This window comes from Podarcis raffonei, chromosome 10, assembly GCF_027172205.1.
Source record: "Podarcis raffonei isolate rPodRaf1 chromosome 10, rPodRaf1.pri, whole genome shotgun sequence".
NCBI lineage: Eukaryota > Metazoa > Chordata > Lepidosauria > Squamata > Lacertidae > Podarcis > Podarcis raffonei.
In genome coordinates, this window is record NC_070611.1 from 74,472,299 (window position 1) to 74,491,845 (window position 19,547).

Below are 19,547 nucleotides of genomic sequence, written 5' to 3' on the forward strand. Positions count from 1 at the left end.
CATGACCCAGAAGCTGTACGCCGGCTCCCTCGGCCAATAAAGCGAGATGAGTGTCGCAACCCCAGAGTTGGTCACGACTGGACCTAATGGTCAGGGGTCCCTTTACCTTTACCTTTATTTAAGGTACATCCAGGGACTCTCACATGGGAGAAGCCATTTAGACGTATGGAGTGTGGGACGTCTTCCTCTCAGAGTCCACCCTGAGCAATGAACTCAGCAGGAAATCATTCCTAAAAGCATGAGGTATATGCAAACTTCTGGTGTTTATATGTAAAACTGTATAATAATGAAATAATGAAAGCAACATCTCAGAATAGTGAGTATAATTTTAGATTAATGTACCTTTGGTTTATGCACCAAATTCTGTCACACACACCCCACCACATGATCTCCAAGCACTGCTTCTTCACCAGAACTTCATCGCTGCCTCCTGCCCTGCGCGTTCTGAAGAAAACTTGAAATACTGAAATTGAATGGGAGATTTCCCTCCAAGCCTAATTTCAAGAGGGGGAAGGAGGGGTGGCAGGGACCAGGGAAATCTCCTGGGGGGGTCATCTTCACTCATGAACCCTATGGGGCAACCCCAGAGCTCCTGCTTATTCTGGGGTTTGGGGAAGATAGTATATAGAGGAAAAAGGGTTTGGTGAGCAGGAAGAGTCTGGGGCAGAGAGCAGTTCAGGCTCAGAGGGAGGAGAGGAGGGGGCCAGGAGACGCAGAGGAGGCCGACTGCTGAAGCATCAAGGGAGACCCCCTCCTGCTGCAACCAGCACATGCCTCTGAGTCTGGCGGTTAGAACTCCTAGAATGTGGGGATCCCATTTTTCAACCAAAGCAAAACCCCACTAGCCTTTTCCCAGGTCTTTCCTGACCTGACAGTCGTTCGTCTTCTCTACGAAGGACTCTACAAAGTCCTTCTCCCTCTTTATCCTATGGGGTCCCACCAACCTTTTCTGCCTCTTACATGCTATGGAAAAGATTCCCTTTCCATTGGACACCTGGCAGCCCAGTGCCAAATCCGGCTGCTCCAGAGAGAATGGAAAGGAACTGTAAACGCCCTTGCGCTCTGACGCGCACCAGTCACTTCCTCCTGGATCTTGGTGCTGCCAGTGCAGCTGCATTTACAAGAAAAAGAGAAATTGGAAACCGAGCCCAAGTCCCTTGCTATCCAAACTGGCCATTGGACCAGCCTTGGGGCATCTTCCTTGGGGAAAAGGAAAAGTTTCAGATCTCAGGTTCCCCAACAGGGAATGAGAGCTTTGATTGGCGTTCTCCCCTTGCAGTTAATTGCCTCTCTAATTGCAGAACCCAAATTCTCCCGCTCTCCCCTCCCCCTCCTAGCTACCTCTTGCCAGGAAGGCTGGGAGTGAAGACCGTCAGCAAAAGAGACAGCCAAGGATGAGAATCTGGGTTGCTGGGTGTTTCAGAGAATCCCGCCCACAATCTTCTCCATTCCTAGACCCACGTCCGCATGTGCTGCTTCTGGCCATCCCAGGGTCTTCTTCTTTTTTTTAAATATGCTTTTTATTAAGTTTTCATTTTAAATACACCAACACCAACAAACAAATATATGAAATCTTTTTACATCCATCTTACTTTATGCTCCATAGAGCCATTGACTTCCCTCCTTCCCTTCCGCAGGTTTTCTTATTCCAATCTTTAATTCACAGATTCATTAGTAAAAGACTAAACCATGACATAAGATTTATTTCAGTCCTGCTAACGTCTTCAGATTTCTACAGTTCTCACTTACATAGACCATAAATTTACTCCATTCTTTTTGGTACTTTCCTTTTTTTGCACTTGTGCAAAAAAAAATGAGAGGCACAAATACAAGATGGGTGACACCTGGCTTGAGAGCAGTACATGTGAAAAGGATCTAGGAGTCTTGGTTGACCACAAACTTGACATGAGCCAACAGTGTGACGCGGCAGCTAAAAAAGCCAATGCAATTCTGGGCTGCATCAATAGGAGTATAGCATCTAGGTCAAGGGAAGTAATAGTGCCACTGTATTCTGCTCTGGTCAGACCTCACCTGGAGTACTGTGTCCAGTTCTGGGCACCACAGTTCAAGAAGGACACTGACAAACTGGAACGTGTCCAGAGGAGGGCAACCAAAATGGTCAAAGGCCTGGAAACGATGCCTTATGAGAAACGGCTAAGGGAGCTGGGCATGTTTAGCCTGGAGAAGAGGAGGTTAAGGCATGATATGATAGCCATGTTCAAATATATAAAAGGATGTCAAATAGAGGAGGGAGAAAGGTTGTTTTCTGCTGCTCCAGAGAAGCGGACACGGAGCAATGGATCCAAACTACAAGAAAGAAGATTCCACCTAAACATTAGGAAGAACTTCCTGACAGTAAGAGCTGTTTGACAGTGGAATTTGCTGCCAGGGAGTGTGGTGGCGTCTCCTTCTTTGGAGGTCTTTAAGCAGAGGCTTGACAACCATATGTCAGGAGTGCTCTGATGGTGTTTCCTGCTTGGCAGGGGGTTGGACTCGATGGCCCTTGTGATCTATTCCAACTCTATGATTCCATGATTCCTCCTGACTGCGAATCCTGTGTGTCAGTTTTGCTAGTTCCGCGTCCTCGACCAACTTTGTCTGCCACTCCTTTACAGTTGGTATCTCCTGTGTTTTCCACTTTTGGTCTATCAGAACTCTGGCTGCTGTCGTAGCATACATATATAGTCTTTGGTCCATCTTCTTAATATCCTCTCCTATCAAACCTAGCAGTAGTTCTTCGGGCTTTTTGAGGAAAGTATATTTAAACATCTTTTTTAATTCATTATAGATCAATTCCCAAAACTCTTTCATTTGATCACATGCTCACCACATGTGGTAAAAATCACCATCCTTTTCTTTACATTTCCAACAGATTTTGCTACTCGTCCTGTACATTTTTGCTAGTTTGGTGGGAGTAAGATACCAGCGATAAACCATTTTCATTACGTTCTCTTTTAAAGTAGAGCATGCAGTAAATTTTAAATTCTTATTCCAAAGTTTAAGCCATGCATCATATTCTATATTATGCCCAAAGTCTATTGCCCATTTTGTCATAGCCTCTTTTATCAATTCATCTTTTGTATTCCATTCTAATAAGAAATTATACATTTTCGAGAGTAGTTTGGTCTTGCTTTCTATAATGTCAATTTGGAATTTCGATTTCTTATCTTCAAATCCTAATTTTTTATCATCCTTAAAAACATCATTAACTTGATGGTATTGCAACCATCCTGTCAATTTCTCCTCAATAGTTATAGGGCTTCAATTTCCATCCTTTCTCAGATTTCATCAAAATCTCCTCATATGTAGCCCATCTCCCTTCCATATTCCATTTTTTTACTGTTAACATTTCAACTGGTGAGAGCCACCACGGTTTTTTCCTTTCTAGCAGATTCTTATTTCTGTCCCAGACCTCATATAGGGCACTCCTTATCACATGGTTTGTGAAACCTCTGTGCACTTTCACTTTACCATACCAGAGGTACGAGTGCCACCCATATCTGTTATTATATTCCTCCAGATCTAACAGGTCTGAGTTTTCCAGGGTTATCCAATCCTTTATCCAACACAGACAGGCCACTTCGTAATAAAGTTTCAAATCAGGTACCGAGAACCCCCCTCTTTCCTTTCTGTCCGTCAGTATTTTAAATTTAATTCTCGGTTTTCTCCCTTGCCATATGAAGTGCGAGAGAACCTTTTGCCATTCTCTAAATTGTCCTAAGCCTCTGATTATCAGAATCGTTTGAAATAAAAATAGCATCTTTGGTAATGTATTCATTTTGATCGCTGATATTCTTCCACTTATGGACAATTTTAATCTATCCCATACTTCCAAATCTCTTTTAATCTCTTTCCACACTGGTTGATAGTTATCATTGAATAAGTTTATATTCTTTGCCGTCTTCCAGATTCCCAAGTATTTTACTTTTTTAATCACCTTAATTTCACTTTCTTGTTCCAACCTTTCTACCTCATTCTTTTCCATATTTTTGACCAGCATTTCCATCTTTGTCTTGTTGAATTTAAATCCTGCCAATTGTCCAAATTTTCCCATTTCTTCCAATGCTTTTTTAACACTTTCCTGAGGTTCATCTAAGGTTAATGCTAAATCGTCTGCATCGGCCTTAAGTTTTAATTCTTTAACACCTATTTTAACTCCATTTATCTCTGATGTTTCTCTCAGATAATTTGCTAATACCTCTAGAATCATAATAAGCAATAGCGGGGACAGTGGGCACCCTTGTCTGGTACCCTTTGTGATGTCAAATGATTCTGTCAAGGCATTATTCACTATTAGTTTCGCTCTCTTTTCTGAGTAAATTGCTTCAATTCCTCTCAGGAAGGAGCCACCAACCCCCATCATCTCCATACTTTTCTTCACAAATAACCAAGATATATTATCAAATGCTTTTTCAGCATCGATAAACATTAGTGCAGCTGGTTTATCATTTCTTACCTCTAATTATTCCAATGTATTAATAATATGTCTTACATTATCTTTTAATTGCCTGCCTGGTAAAAAACCTCCTTGGTCTTTATGAATTAGCTCATTTAATATTATTTTCAATCTGTTTGCCATAATGTCCGCAAATAGTTTGTAATCATTGTTTAACAGTGATATTGGTCTAAAATTTTTAACGCTCAAATGATCTGTGTCTTGTTTGGGGATCAACATTATATATGCCTCCTTCCAGGAATTTGGTATTTTTTCCTCCTTGTAGAATAGAGTTGATTACTTCACAGAGAACCGGTATCAGTGTTTTGTAATACTTTGAGGTAAGCCCATCCGGTCCTGGGGCTTTACCTTGTTTCATCCTCTTTATTGACCTTTGGATTTCCTGTTTTGTTACTGTGGCGTTTAGTTCTCTTTCTTCTGGTGGAATCTGTTTTCCTTTATGTGTTTCCAAGTATCTCTCTATTTTATTTATGTCTTCCTTTTCTTTCCTGTAAAGTTCCTTATAGAATCCTTGGAAGGCTCTTCTTATTTCTTTTGGGTCTTCCATCAATTGTTCTCCTATCCTAATTTTATTAATCATATTTTGACTTTGACGTTTTCTTAGTTGCCATGCCAGTAGCTTCCCAGTTTTGTTGGCTGATTCAAAATACTTCTGTTTCATTTGTTTTAATTTCCATTCCACTTCTTGGTTCACCAACATGGAGAACTGAGTTTGTAACATTTTAATAGTCTGTTTAATTTGTTCATCTTTTGGTTTTGTTACCAATTTTTTCTCATTTTCCGTGAGTTGAGTCACGATTACTAGATTAATTTATGGTTGGCCTTTGGCTGAGAGTAAACTACCAAAAAAACTAAATTACTGACAAAAACCCTCACAATGGAAGGAAAAAAAGAACTTCAAGAAAGAAACAGGCCTAGAAATTAAAAATAAGGTTAAATACCTAAGGATCTGGATTTCAAATAAAAGTTTAAATTTATATGAGGATAATTCTAGTAAAGTATGGAAAGAAATTTTTAAAAATATGGAAACCTGGACCAAACTCCATCTCTCACTCTGGGGAAGAGTCTCGGTTGTGAAAATGAATCTCCTCCCCAACATGATTTTCTTATTCCAAACAAGGCCCATTTTAGGAGGAATGAATTGTTTTAGGGAGTGGAAAAGGGAAATATCTAGATTTATATGGAGTGGAAAGAAACTGAGAATTGTGTTATTGTTTAGTCGTTTAGTCGTGTCTGCCTCTTCGTGACCCCCTGGACCAGAGCACGCCAGGCACTCCTGTCTTCCACTGCCTCCCTCATGCTGGTAGCTTCGAGAACACTGTCCCACCATCTCGTCCTCTGTCGTCCCCTTCTCCTTGTGCCCTCCATATTTCCCAACATCAGGGTCTTTTCCAGGGAGTCTTCTCTTCTCATGAGGTGGCCAGAGTCTTGGAGCCTCAGCTTCAGGATCTGTCCTTCCAGTGAGCACACAGGGCTGATTTCCTTCAGAATGGAGAGGTTTGATCTTCTTGCACTCCATGGGACTCTCAAGAGTCTCCCCCAGCACCAGAATTCAAAAGCATCCATTCTTCGGCCATCAGCCTTCTTTATGGTCCAGCTCTCACTTCCATACATTACTACTGGGGAAAAACTGAGAATTAAACACCAGTTATTAACAGATAAAAATGAGATAGGAGGTTTTTCATTGCCAGATTTGGAATTTTACCATGTGGTGGCAGGATTGGTTTGGATAAAAGACTGGATGACACTAAAAGATACAGACCTATTAGACTTGGAAGGCCACGAGAATCAGTCTGGATGGCACGCTTCTTTAATATACGGAAAAGTGAAGGTCCACAGGGGATTTTTGAGCCATGTGATACGAAAATCGTGATATAAAATCTGGAATAAATATAAAGGAATACTTGAGCCAAAAATACCCTTGTGGACATCACCAAGAGAAGCCAGGGCAGTAAGAAAAAGAAATATGAAAGCAGATTGGCCTACGTTAGGATTAATCCTAGAAATAGATAAAGACAAGCCTACATTGAAAAATTAGGATTAAATTAAAAATCACCTAACGGATTGGCTACAATATTTTCAGTTACACCAAAGATTGGCCATGGATTTAAAACAAGTGATACTTGTAAACACAACAAATACTGTTTGTGGAGTAGACAGGAACAATATTAAAGAATATAAAACTGTCCGAAAAAAACGACAGTATAAACAGTACAATGAGAATGATTGGAAGACTCGTTTTGTCAGAATTCTTTTTTATTTAATTAGGAAGATTAAGTTTTTTCATGCACATAAATCTGCTTCTTTCTTTTTCTGTATTTTCTTCTTTCCTTTATTCTTCATTGTTTTTTCTTTAATTTTCTTTTTTTGCAGTATGAGATTGCAAATTCTTTATATATGTGTGTAATTTAAATCAATAAAGATTATATTTAAAAATAAATAAATTTGTGGCCGGCCTGATCAGGCGTTGCTTCCTCTGGTTAGCCCCGCTGGAACTCCAGTTCTTTCCAGACCCTGGGGTCACGAGAGGACTGGTGGCTCCTCCTGGCAAATGGCCTGCTGCGTGCTGGATCACCAGTCCTTCCTTGCCCCCAGAATTGGGCAACCAAAGGTCCCATCTGGGGTGCCATCTGTTGTAAACAAAAGCTGCCCTTCTTCCCTTATGGGGGACACAAGAGCCCTTTATAGAGTCCCTTGTAGGTTCTCCATCGGCAGGAGGAAAGAGCAGAGGCCAACCAGAGACTATTGAGAAGCAAAGCAGCTAGTAAGCCTGATCTTGATTGATCTGCTGCAACAGGGTGCTCCCCTGAGGACGACCCCGAACCAAGGCGTGCCAGCCCTTATATAGACATTTTAAATTCCCTGACCTGGAGCTCCAGACCACCCCTGCATTCATCACAGAAGGGGCGTAACCCAAGACCACCTACTACAAAAATCATACCTACATCACAGAAAAGGCGGTCTACAACAGAAATTTGAATGTTGTTGTTTTTCCTGTCTGCCAGGTTATCTGATAATGCCTTATCTGATTCCCTTTCCTGGTAGTCTGGCCATTCCTTTGAGATGGTGATTACCCAATTCCTGAGACAATGGGAAGGTTCCCTCACGCGCTCCCTCCTTGCAGAGAAAACATTTGGTCAGTTTGGAAGTCTAAATGGTTTCAGAGCGGTCTTCCTATGCTGCTCCAGACATGTGGTCGACATATCTATGTATGCACTTGGTTGGTACATTTATGAACATTTATTATATATATAAGACCTTAAATTTTTTATTACATGATTCATCCAGCCCAGCCTTTCGCATGATGAATTCTGCATTTATGTTAAATAAGCAGGAAGACAATATACAGCCTTGTCGTACTCCTTTCCCAATTTTGAACCAATCAGTTGTTCCATATCCAGTTCTAACTGTAGCTTCTTGTCCCACATAGAGATTTCTCAGGAGACAGATGAGGTGATCAGGCACTCCCAATTCTTTAAGAACTTGCCATAGTTTGCTGTGGTCGACACAGTCAAAGGCTTTTGCATAGTCAATGAAGCAGAAGTAGATGTCTTTCTGGAACTCTCTAGCTTTCTGCATAATCCAGCGCATGTTTGCAATTTGGTCTCTGGTTCCTCTGCCTCTTCTAAATCCAGCTTGCACTTCTGGGAGTTCTCAGTCCACATACTGCTTGAGCCTGCCTTGTAGAATTTTAAGCATAACCTTGCTAGCGTGTGAGATGAGTGCAATTGTACGGTACGTGGAGCATTCTTTGGCACTGCCCTTCTTTGGGATTGGGATTCATGTGTTGCAATCATTCAGTTTGTACAAACACGACACACACACACTCACACACGACATAGGTAACACTTCTGTTATAAATTCATAGAAAATCAGCCGTACATCGGATCTGCACCGTTCGACTTTTATTTTGCACCATGAGGGAAGGACTATCAAAGGGGGGAGACTTGACACAAGGCAGCCAACACGTCCGCAGTGAGCCCTACTCAATTGGCATGCCAACCGTGATGGTCCTAGACAGAAGATCATTCCACTCACATAGGACCTGCATATGGAAGTGGATTCAGTACGGACTGAAACACAGGACAGTGACCAGCCCTTCCCTCCGGGGGCAGAAAACAGTGAACTCCTCTTTGTCCTCAGGAATGTAATCATGGGGAGGGGAAAGAAGGAACCGGACAGGTGAGAAGACCCTCAGGTTACCAGCACAACTCCTCCTCCTTCAGAGAAGTCACACGTCTCTGAATTCTCTCAGCCCCACTCACCTCACAGAGTGTTTGCTGGGGGGGAGGAAGGGAAAGGAGAATGTTAGCCGCTTTGAGACTCCTTCGGGTAGTGATAAAGCGGGATATCAAATCCAAACTCTTCTTCTTCTCCCTGAACCCCTCCTCTGTGTGATGTGTCAATGATGTAGTCATGATGTAGTCTTGGGGGTGTAGCATGGGGGATTAGCAGCTAATAAAAGTTGGGGTCTTCTTTTGTTGGGGGCTTCCATCTTGTTCCACCTGGTGGCAGGTGGGAGTCCTGTGGAGACAGTCTTCAATCAAGACCAAGCCGACTGGCTGCTCTTTTGCTCTGCTCTTCCTGGCTGGTCTCCTTGTTTCTTGTCCAAGGGAGCCCTCAGATTTCTCCCTTAAGACATGGAATCTGCTTCTTGCTACAATTGTATCGGCTGCTTTTTGGAGCCTCTTGGCTGTTGTGCATGGACGGTGCCTGTGTCTGTTAACGGAAAAATCTGAGGGCTCCCTTGGACAAAAACAAAGACACCAACCAGGATAACTTGGAGCAAAACAGCAGCCTGTAGGCTTGGCCTTTATTGAACTGTTGCAACAGGGTGCTCCCCTCACTTGCAGGAGAGAGGAAGGACCCAGAAAAATGCTGTGCAAGGGCTTATAAAGACTTTTGAAATTGCCACCCTGTAGATCAAGACCACCCCCAGAAACATCATACATACATCACAGAAAGGAGGGGTTGAGGGAGGAGTTGTGGTGGTAACCTGAGTGTCCTGTCACCTGGCTGGTTCCCCCTTTCCCCCTCCCCATGAGTACTTTCCAGGTGACAGCGGGGAGTTTGCAGTTTCCTGCCCCCAGAGGGAAGAGCTAATTATTGTCCTTTGTTCCAGTCCGTGCTGAATCCACTCCCATATGCAAGTTCTTTGTGATCTTGATGGTCTTCTGTCTGGGACCATCAGGGTTGGCATAGCAACTGGGCAGGGCTCCTGTGGATGTGCTGGGATGCTGATGGGATTATGGGTGCCCTGTATCAAACCTTCCCCATTTTGTAGTCCTTCCTTCATGGAGTAAAATAGAAGTGGAACAGTGCAAATCCGATGTATGGCTGATTTTCTTGAATTTATAAGAGAAGTATAGCGTATGCAGTGTGTGAGTGTGTGTGAAGTTTGTAGAAACTGAATGATTGGGGGGGGGGTTCCTGCTACAGTGTCCACGGTCATTGTCCTGGGCTTAGTCAGAGGCTGGGGTGGGGAGCTGGGATTTGGGGGGGTCGTTTAGCTGCCCCCTGTTCCTGGTTTGAACAGCGCCAAGACCTAAAACACGGAGGGATCTAAGCTCGTGGGGTGGGGGAGGGGAGGATGTTGCAATGCAAACCTTGTAGGAGGGACGGGACCCACTTTGCAGCTGGATCTCCGGAACCTTCTCCTCCCCCCCCTCAATTCTTTCCCTCCCCTCCTCCTCTCACCCCGCCCCCACAACCCCAGATCCCGCCCCCAAACATCCCACCCCTTCCTCCTCCTCCTCCAATCCGGCTCTTCTGCTCCGGGAATGTGTGGGGGGGTGAGCCCCCTCCCAACCTTCTCCCGGAAGTGGAGCTTCCACTCCGGATTGCTGCTCTGCCCCGTAGCTCTAGGGCAGCGCGCTTTCGGAGAGGGGAGGGAGGAGGCAGGGGACCCCCCCGTGGATGTTGCAGAAAAAGAAAGGAGAATCGGGAGCGAGGACAAAGAGGTAAAGGGGTCCGGGGGGGGAGAGGGGAGACGAGGACCCAGAGACCCCTCCAGCTCCCCAAGCGCCTTCCGTGGGGCCGGGATCCCTGCGCGCGTGCTGCGAAGGGGGCATTCCTCGCAGGGCGGATCCCTCGCCCCGTTTCCCAGGCTCCGCGCGTCCCATAAAAGGGTTAAGGGGCGCGAGAGACGCCTGGATAGAGACCCCCCAGTCCCTCCCTTGCTCCTGTTCTTGGGGGGGCCCTAGGATGGAGAGATGGGGGCGCAGGGCGAGGTGTCAGTCGCGGTAGAGTGCAGGGGAAACTGCGGGAGAGAGGGAGGGGGAAGGGAAGAGGAGCACTGGGGGGGGGAGGTAGGAAGACCAGTTTTTTGGGGGGGGCGTCTCAATCGTGGCTTCTTTGGGCAATCTTCGAAGGGGTCGCCTTGCCTTCTCCCTCCCGCCCAGGAATCAACCCCCCCCTCAAGGCGACCAGAGAGGGATCCCTGGAAAGTGGGGGGTCCTGTCCCCCCACCCTTCCTTCCTGCAAGCTCCAACCTCTGCTCGCCCCCATAAACCCCTGTCGAGACGCAGCGCTTCTGCCCAGTCCAACCATTAGTCCCTTGGAGAGGAGAGGAAATCCGAGAGGAAGAGGGGAGGGGGGAGGCCTTCTCAGAAGCGGCTCTTGGTTTCCGAAATCCCACCCAGGAAGCAGCCAGAAACCTTTTCCTCTCTCTCAGGCTTCCATCTTTATTGTCTTTTCCACTGAGGAGGATAATGTACACCTGTCATCAGAAACAGGGGTGCAGAGTCCATGGAATGGCTCTCAGGATTGATACAGAAGTTGCACCTCGAAAACATTTCTGTTCCTCTTATTCTTTGAAGGCAGTGTGACTGACAAGCTGAGATACAATCCTTCAGCATCCGATGACAGCGACTGCCTGAATCTTCCCAGTCAAAGGACCCATTTTCATGATAGACAGTGCCTGGGGCTGGAGGCTCTACACACAGGATGTGCCTGTGCAGGCCAAAGACTGCCAGTATTAGCACAGGTGAGGTGTGTGTCATTCCCAAATTTACAGACTGTATGTGAATGAGAGTTTGTGGGTGGGATTATAATTTACGGCAACCCTGTGATTTTCTCTGCCCATAACATTTCGTAAGCTAATATTGCAGTAAAAATTCCAAAATAACTACAAAAAATCACAAGATAATAATAATAGTACAGTGGTACCTTGGGTTAAGAACTGAATTCGTTCTGCAGGTCCATTCTTAATCTGAAACTGTTCTTAACCTGAAGCACCACTTTAGCTAACCACGCCGCTGGAGCACGATTTCGCCCTCATCCTGAAGCAAAGTTCTTAACTAAAGGTACTATTTCTGGGTTAGCAGAGTCTGTAACCTGAAGCTCCTGTAACCCGAGGTACCACTCTAGATGTTATAGTATTAGTATTTTCCCCCAGCCACTCTGGGCAGCTTCCAGTACATATAGTTAAAGGTAAAGGGACCCCTGACCATTAGGTCCAGTCGTGGCTGACTCTGGGGTTGTGGCGCTCATCTCGCTTTACTGGCCGAGGGAGCCGGCGTACAGCTTCCGGGTCATGTGGCCAGCATGACTAAGCCGCTTCTGGCAAACCAGAGCAGCGCACGGAAACGCCATTTACCTTCCCGCCGGAGCGGTACCTACCGTATTTTTTGCTCTATAAGACACACCTAGTTTTGGGGGGAGGAATCCAAGAAAAAAATTTTTTTGAATCCCAGAAGCCAGAACAGCAAGAGGAATCTGGCTTCTGGGATACTGTGTGGCTGTTCTGGCTTCTGGGATAACAGTGCCAAGGGCAGCAGGATGAAGAGGCTAAGGCAGAAGCCAGGACAGGCGCCTCGCTGAAGGGGCGCTGCGCAGTTCTCCCTCTTTGCGCAGCCGAAGACTGATAAGCATAACAGGATCCAAAAATAGCAAAAATGTAACTCACAGTAAAACCCTGACTTAGCATTCCAAAACAGCACTCAAGTAAGAAACAGACAAGCAGAGTAGAGTAATAGCAGAATATGAAGTGGGAGCAGGCGCATTTCAATACTGTAATTTATATATAATTCAAGGTCAGAGTAACCCTGGGACTAGATAACAAGCCTCCAGGTGGACGTGCCCCACCTGCCCTTCACGTTCCTCTTCCGCATGGGCAGAATCTGCCTTCTGGACTGTGGGATTCACGGTTGTTCTCCTCCTCTCCATCCACCAGGGCTCGACTTCAGGTGCAGCAGAATTCCCCAGCCCCCCAAGGATTTGAGACCCATCAGCTTTCCTCACCTGGGTTAGCCGGCTGGTTGAAGCCGTTGCTTGAACCCCTGTTGCATGCTGACAGCTTCTGGAAGCCACAGGTGAGAGCTGAGTGCAGGGTGGGGACCAAGGGTGGAAAAATGACCCCAGGAGGTGCAGGACATGTCCCCCACCAAAGGAACTACTGCTCCCCAACACCCCATGACATCTCGATTCAGGTAGGTAGCCGTATTGGTCTGACGCACTTGAAATAAAAAATTAAAAAATAGTACAGTAGCACCTTAGGGACCAGCTAATTTTGTTCTAGGTATAAGCTTTGGTGTGCATGCACACTTCTTCAGATACACTGACACAGATGTCACCAGAACCTTGTATATCGTGGGAGGGTGGGCTGGGGTTTTTCTCAGAAAGGTACTCCTACTACCATCTCACACTACCCTTCACTATATGAAGAAGTGTGCAAGCACATGAAGTGTGCAAGCACTTGGTCCCTAAGGTGCTGTTGCTGTTGTTGTTGTTTAGTCGCTTAGTCGTGTCCGACTCTTCGTGACCCCATGGACCAGAGCATGCCAGGCACTTCTGTCTTCCACTGTCTCCCGCAGTTTGTTCAAACTCATGCTGGTAGCTTCGAGAACACTGTCCAACCATCTCATCCTCTGTCGTCCCCATCTCCTTGTGCCCTCCATCTTTCCCAACATCAGGGTCTTTTCCAGGGAGTCTTCTCTTCTCATGAGGTGGCCAGAGTCTTGGAGCCTCAGCTTCAGGATCTGTCCTTCCAGTGAGCACTCAGGGCTGATTTCCTTCAGAATTGATAGGTTTGATCTTCTTGCAGTCCATGGGACTCTCAAGAATCTCATCCAGCACCAGAATTCAAAAGCATCAATTCTTTGGCGATCAGCCTTCTTTATGGTCCAGCTCTCACTTCCATACATCACTACTGGGAAAACCATAGCTTTAACTATATGTTGGCAAGGTGAGGTCTCTGCTTTTTAAGATGCTGTCTAGATTTCTCATTGCTTTTCTCCCAAGACCCTAAGTTGCTACTGGACTATTTTTGTTAATTTTTTACTTCAACTGTGTCAGACCAATATGGCTACCTACTATTAAGTACAGTTATCTCCTTGCCATGAATATCCTGCCTTTCAGTGACAGATTAGGATAGTCCTGTGTCAGAAGACAAGCAGAGGATCAGGCAGCACATCATCATTGTAAAGAACCATTGGGGTGGGTGTTTCCATCTGGGATTCCCATTTGCCATCTTCTTTCCTTCTGCTTCTCCTGCTCTTCATGCAATGTGAGGCATGTAGACAGAGGTCCATCTCCGAGAACAGGAGCGTCCCTAAGCACCCATTCAGCTGACCCCAAGCACCAAGCCTTGTCACTAGTTCTCTGACTGACCCAGACCACAGTCCCCAGAAAAGACGTAGACCTGGGTCTCCCAAAATGGTCCATATGGACCTCCTGAGGTCAGTGGGACTGTGCAGGTGATTCATGAAGATCCAGAGGTGGAAATGGGGGCAACCACTTGATTTGAAAGGCAGTCTCAGAGGACAACGGTATTACAAGATCATGCTGTGTTATTAAAGATGATTGAGGATTATGAAAGGTTGCTGATGCATTACTATCATTCGACATCATACCATTTTCATTTTCTAAAAATTGGGAACATGGGGAGGACATGGGAGAATGTAGGAGATGTTGAAATAGGAGAAGGTGCTTATGGCGGTTGATGTGTCCTTTTCCCCCTGTGTTCTTTTTCCTGAAACCCAAACAGGATTTCCTTTCTGCCCACTCTGAAAAAGGTGATGGAGAAGACAGAATTGCAGGGGACAGGGCACCTTTTGTTTCATTAGATATAGCCATTAAAATGTGTGAAATGTGGAATATGCTTCACTGAATGAGCACACATAGTTCACATCAACGAACACAAAAAGGAAAGAATACATTTAAAGGTATGGAGTGCGGAAAGAGCTTCTGTTTCAATGCAAAACTTAGAACACACCGGCGGACTCACACAGGGGAGAAACCATTTAAATGCATGGAGTGTGGAAAGAGCTTCAGTCAGAGTGGACACCTTAGAAGTCATCTACGGACTCACACAGGGGAGAAACCATTCAAATGTGTGCAGTGTGGGAAGTGCTTCAGTTTCAGTGCAAGCCTTAGATCACATCAATGGAATCACACAGGGGAGAAACCATATGAATGTATGGAGTGTGGAAAAGTCTTCAGTCAGAGTGGAGACCTTAGACGACATCAACAGACTCACACAGGGGAGAAAGCATTTGAATGCATGGAGTGCGGAAAAGTCTTCAGTAGGAGTGGACACCTCAAAAGACATCAACGGACACACACAGGGGAGAAAGCATTTGAATGCATGGAGTGCGGAAAAGTCTTCAGTGAGAGTGGAAACCTCAAAAGACATCAACGGACTCACACAGGGGAGAAACCATTTAAATGCATGGAGTGTGGAACGAGCTTTCGTCAGAGTGGAAGCCTTAGACAACATGAACGGACTCACACAGGGGAGAAACCATATAGATGCACTGAGTGTGGAAAGAGCTTTAGTATTAGTGGAAGCCTTAGAGAACATCAACGGACTCACACAGGGGAGAAACCATTTAAATGCATGGAGTGTGGAAAGGACTTCAGTAAAAGTTCACACCTTAGATCACATCAACAGACTCACACAGGGGAGAAACCATTTCAATGTATGGAGTGTGAAAAGAGTTTTAGTGATAATGGAAAACTTAGAAGACATCAACGGACTCACACAGGGGAGAAACCATTTCAATGTATGGAGTGTGAAAAGAGTTTTAGTGATAATGGAAGTCTTAGACAACATCAACGGACTCACACAGGGGAGAAACCATATAAATGCATGGAGTGTGAAAAGAGTTTTAGTGATAATGGAAAACTTAGAAGACATCAACAGACTCACACAGGGGAGAAACCATTTAAATGCATGGAGTGTGAAAAGAGCTTTAGTGTTAGTGGAAACCTTAGAGAACATCAACGGACTCACACAGGGGAGAAACCATTTAAGTGCATGGAGTGTGGAAAGGACTTCAGTAACAGTTCACACCTTAGATCACATCAACGGACTCACACAGAGGAGAAACCATTTAAATGCATGGAGTGTGGAAAGAGCTTCCGTAAGAGTGGAGATCTTAGAAAACATCAACGGACTCACACAGGGGAGAAACCATTTAAATGTATGGAGTGTGGCAAGGACTTCAGTCGGAGTACACACCTTAGACAACATCAACGGACTCACACAGGGGAGAAACCATATAAATGTATCAAGTGTGGAAAGAGCTTTAGTAATAGTGCAAACCTTAGAAGACATCAACGGACTCACACAGGGGAGAAACCTTTTTAAATGTATGAAATGTGGAAAGAGCTTCAGTTATAGTGGAAACCTGAGAAGACATCAACGGACTCACACAGGGGAGAAACAATTTAAATGTATGGAGTGCGGAAAGAGCTTTAGTGATAATGGAAAACTTAGAACACATCAACGGACTCAGACGGGAGAAACCATTTAAAGGTATGGACTGTAAAAGGAGCTTCAGTCAGAGTGGAACCCTTGATTTATATCAACAAACTCACACAAAAGACAAACCATATAAATATCAGGAAAGTAGACAGAGGTTCACTGTTAGTGGAAGTTCAAAATCAACAGACTTATGGACAGGAAGAACTTTAACAGTTGACACCCTTCAAACCATCACAAACTCAAAGAGGAGAAGCAGTTTATATGAAAAGACTGCAAAAAGTGCTTTATTTATAATGGAGTATTTAAGGAACATCTAGGGACTCTCACATGGGAGAACCCATTTAGATGTATGGAGTGTGGGATGTCTTCCTCTCAGGTTTATGTGAAGTTCTGGTGTTTATATGTAAAACTGCATAATAATGAAGGTAGCATCTCACAATAGTGAGTATAATTTTAGATGAAAGTACCTTTGATTTTTGCACCAAAATTTGTCACCCCCCCACACACACCGCATGATCTCCCAGCACTGCGTCTTCACCAGAACTGCCTCCTGCCCTGCGCGTTCTGAAGAAAACTTGAAATACTGAAATTGAATGGGAGATTTCCCCCCAAGCCTAATTTCAAGAGGGGGAAGGAGGGGCTGCAGGTACCAGGGAAGTCTCCCGGGGGGCCCACCTTCACTCATGAACCCCATGGGGCAACCCCAGAGCTCCTGCTCATTCTGGGGTTTGAGGAAGATAGTATTTTTCCATAGTCCCAGAAGTTTTGCTTCAATCATGCTACTCGGGAGTTTTCCTACCAGAGGACCACAGTGCTGTTGTTGCTGCTGTTGTCATGGACTGGCTGGTGAGGGGGGGGGAGGCACAAGCTGGGGACCCAAAAGGGAAGAAGGCTCAGATCCTGGGGACTGGTGGTGGGATGAGCAGAAAGAAGGAGAAAAGGGAGCAGACCGGAAGGGGGGGTGTTGCAAGCTGAGGAGGAAACAGGGTTTGATGAGCGGGAAGAGTCTGTGGCAGAGAGCAGTTCATGCTCAGAGGGAGGAGAGGAGGGGGCCAGGAGACGCAGAGGAGGCCGGCTGCTGAAGCATCCAGGGAGACCCCCCCTCCTGCTGCGACCAGCACATGCCTCTGAGTCTGGCGGTTAGAACTCTTAGAATGTGGGGATCCCATTTTTCAACCAAAGCCAAAACAAAAACCCGCCAGCCTTTTCCCAGGTCTTTCCTGACTTGACAGTCGTTTGTCTTCTCTATGAAGGACTCTACAAAGTCCTTCTCCCTCCCTCTTTTTCCAATGGGGTCCCAGCAACCTTTTCTGCCTCTTACACGCTATGGAAAAGAGTCCCTTTCCATTGGACGCCTGGCAGCCCAGTGCCAAATCCGGCTGCTCCAGAGAGAACGGAAAGGAACTGTAAACGCCCTTGCGCTCTGACGCGCACCAGTCACTTCCTCCCGGATCTTGGTGCTGCCGGTGCAGCTGCATTTATGAGAAAAAGAGAAATTGGAAACCGAGCCCAAGTCCCCTGCTATCCAAACTGGCCACTTGGACCAGCCTTGGGGCGCCTTCCTTGGGAAAAAGGAAAAGTTTCAGATCTCAGGTTCCCCGACAGGGAATGAAAGCTTTGATTGGCATTCTCCCCTTGCAGTTAATTGCCTCTCTAATTGCAGAACCCCAAGTCTCCCGTTCTCCCCTCCCCCTCCTCGCTACCTCTTGCCAGGAAGGCTGGGAGTGAAGACCGTAAGCAAAAGAGACAGCAAAGGATGAGAATCTGGGTTGCTGGGTGTTTCAGAGAATCCCGCCCACAATCTTCTCTATTGCTAGACTCACGTCCGCATGCACTGCTCCTGGCCACCCCGGGGTCTTTTACTAGATTAATTTATGGCCGGCCTGGGGCTGAAAATAAACTACCAAAAAACTAAATTACTGACAAAAAGCCTCACAATGGAAGAAAAAAAAGAACTTCAAGAAAAAAGAGGCCTGGAAGTTAAAAATAAGGTTAAATACTTAGGAATCTGGATTTCAAATAAAAGTTTAAATTTATATGAGGATAATTATAGTAAGTATGGAAAGAATTTTTTAAAAAAATATGGAAACCTCTACCAAACTCCATCTCTCACTCTGGGGAAGAGACTCGATTGTGAAAATGAATATCCTCCCCAAAATGATTTTCTTATTCCAAACGATGCCCATTTTAGGAGAAATGAATTGTTTTAAGGAGTGGAAAAGGGAAATGTCTATATTATATGGAGTGGAAAGAAACCGGGAATTAAATGCCAGTTATTAACAGATCAAAAGGAGAGAGGAGGTTTTGCATTGCCAGATTTGGAATTCTACCATGCGGCGGCAGGATTGGTTTGGATAAAAGACTGGATTACACTAAAAGATACGGACCTATTAGACTTGGAAGGCCACGAGAATCGGTCTGGATGGCACGCTTCTTTAATGTACAAAAAAGTGAAGGTCCACAGGGGATTTTTGAGCCATGTGATAAGAAAATCGTGATATAAAATCTGGAATAAATATAAAGGACTACTTGAGCCAAAAATACCCTTGTGGACATCACCAAGAGAAGCCATATACTCATGTCAGAATATTTACAACTAGCAAAACTGACGGGAAGAGTTAGAGGAGTATTGAACCAGAAAATACTTGGAGAAGGGAGAATATTTAAGGATTCTATAAGATCATATTGTACCAACCACACCATATTAGCAGAACTTGAGTGATACTTGTAAACACAACAAATACTGTTTGTGGAGTAGACGGGAACAATATTAAAGAATATAAAACTGAAAAAACAAACCAACAATGGCAGTATAAACAGTACAATGAGAATGATTGGAAGACTCATTTTGTCAGAAGTCTTTTTTATTTAATTAGGAAGATTAAGTTTTTTCATGCACATAAATCTGCTTTTTCTTCTTTCTTATTCTGTATTTTCTTCTTTCCTTTTTTCTTAATTGTTTTTTCTTTAATTTTCTTTTTTGCAGTATGAGATTCCAAATTCTTTGTATATGTGTGTAATTTAAATCAATAAAGATTATATTTAAAAATAAATAAATTTGTGGCCGGCCTGATCAGGCGTTGCTTCCTCTGGTTAGCCCCGCTGGAACTCCAGTTCTTTCCAGACCCTGGGGTCACGAGAGGACTGGTGGCTCCTCCTGGCAAATGGCCTGCTGCGTGCTGGATCACCAGTCCTTCCTTGCCCCCAGAATTGGGCAACCAAAGGTCCCATCTGGGGTGCCATCTGTTGTAAACAAAAGCTGCCCTTCTTCCCTTATGGGGGACACAAGAGCCCTTTATAGAGTCCCTTGTAGGTTCTCCATCGGCAGGAGGAAAGAGCAGAGGCCAACCAGAGACTATTGAGAAGCAAAGCAGCTAGTAAGCC

At 45.0% G+C, this 19,547-nt stretch overlaps 1 pseudogene; it reads left to right on the top strand.

Annotated features, from left to right (window-relative positions):
- The window catches only part of LOC128421979 (zinc finger protein 420-like), a 100,941-nt pseudogene extending 84,408 nt beyond the window's left edge, over positions 1 to 16,533 (top strand).
- The last annotated feature ends 3,014 nt before the right edge of the window (positions 16,534 to 19,547 follow it).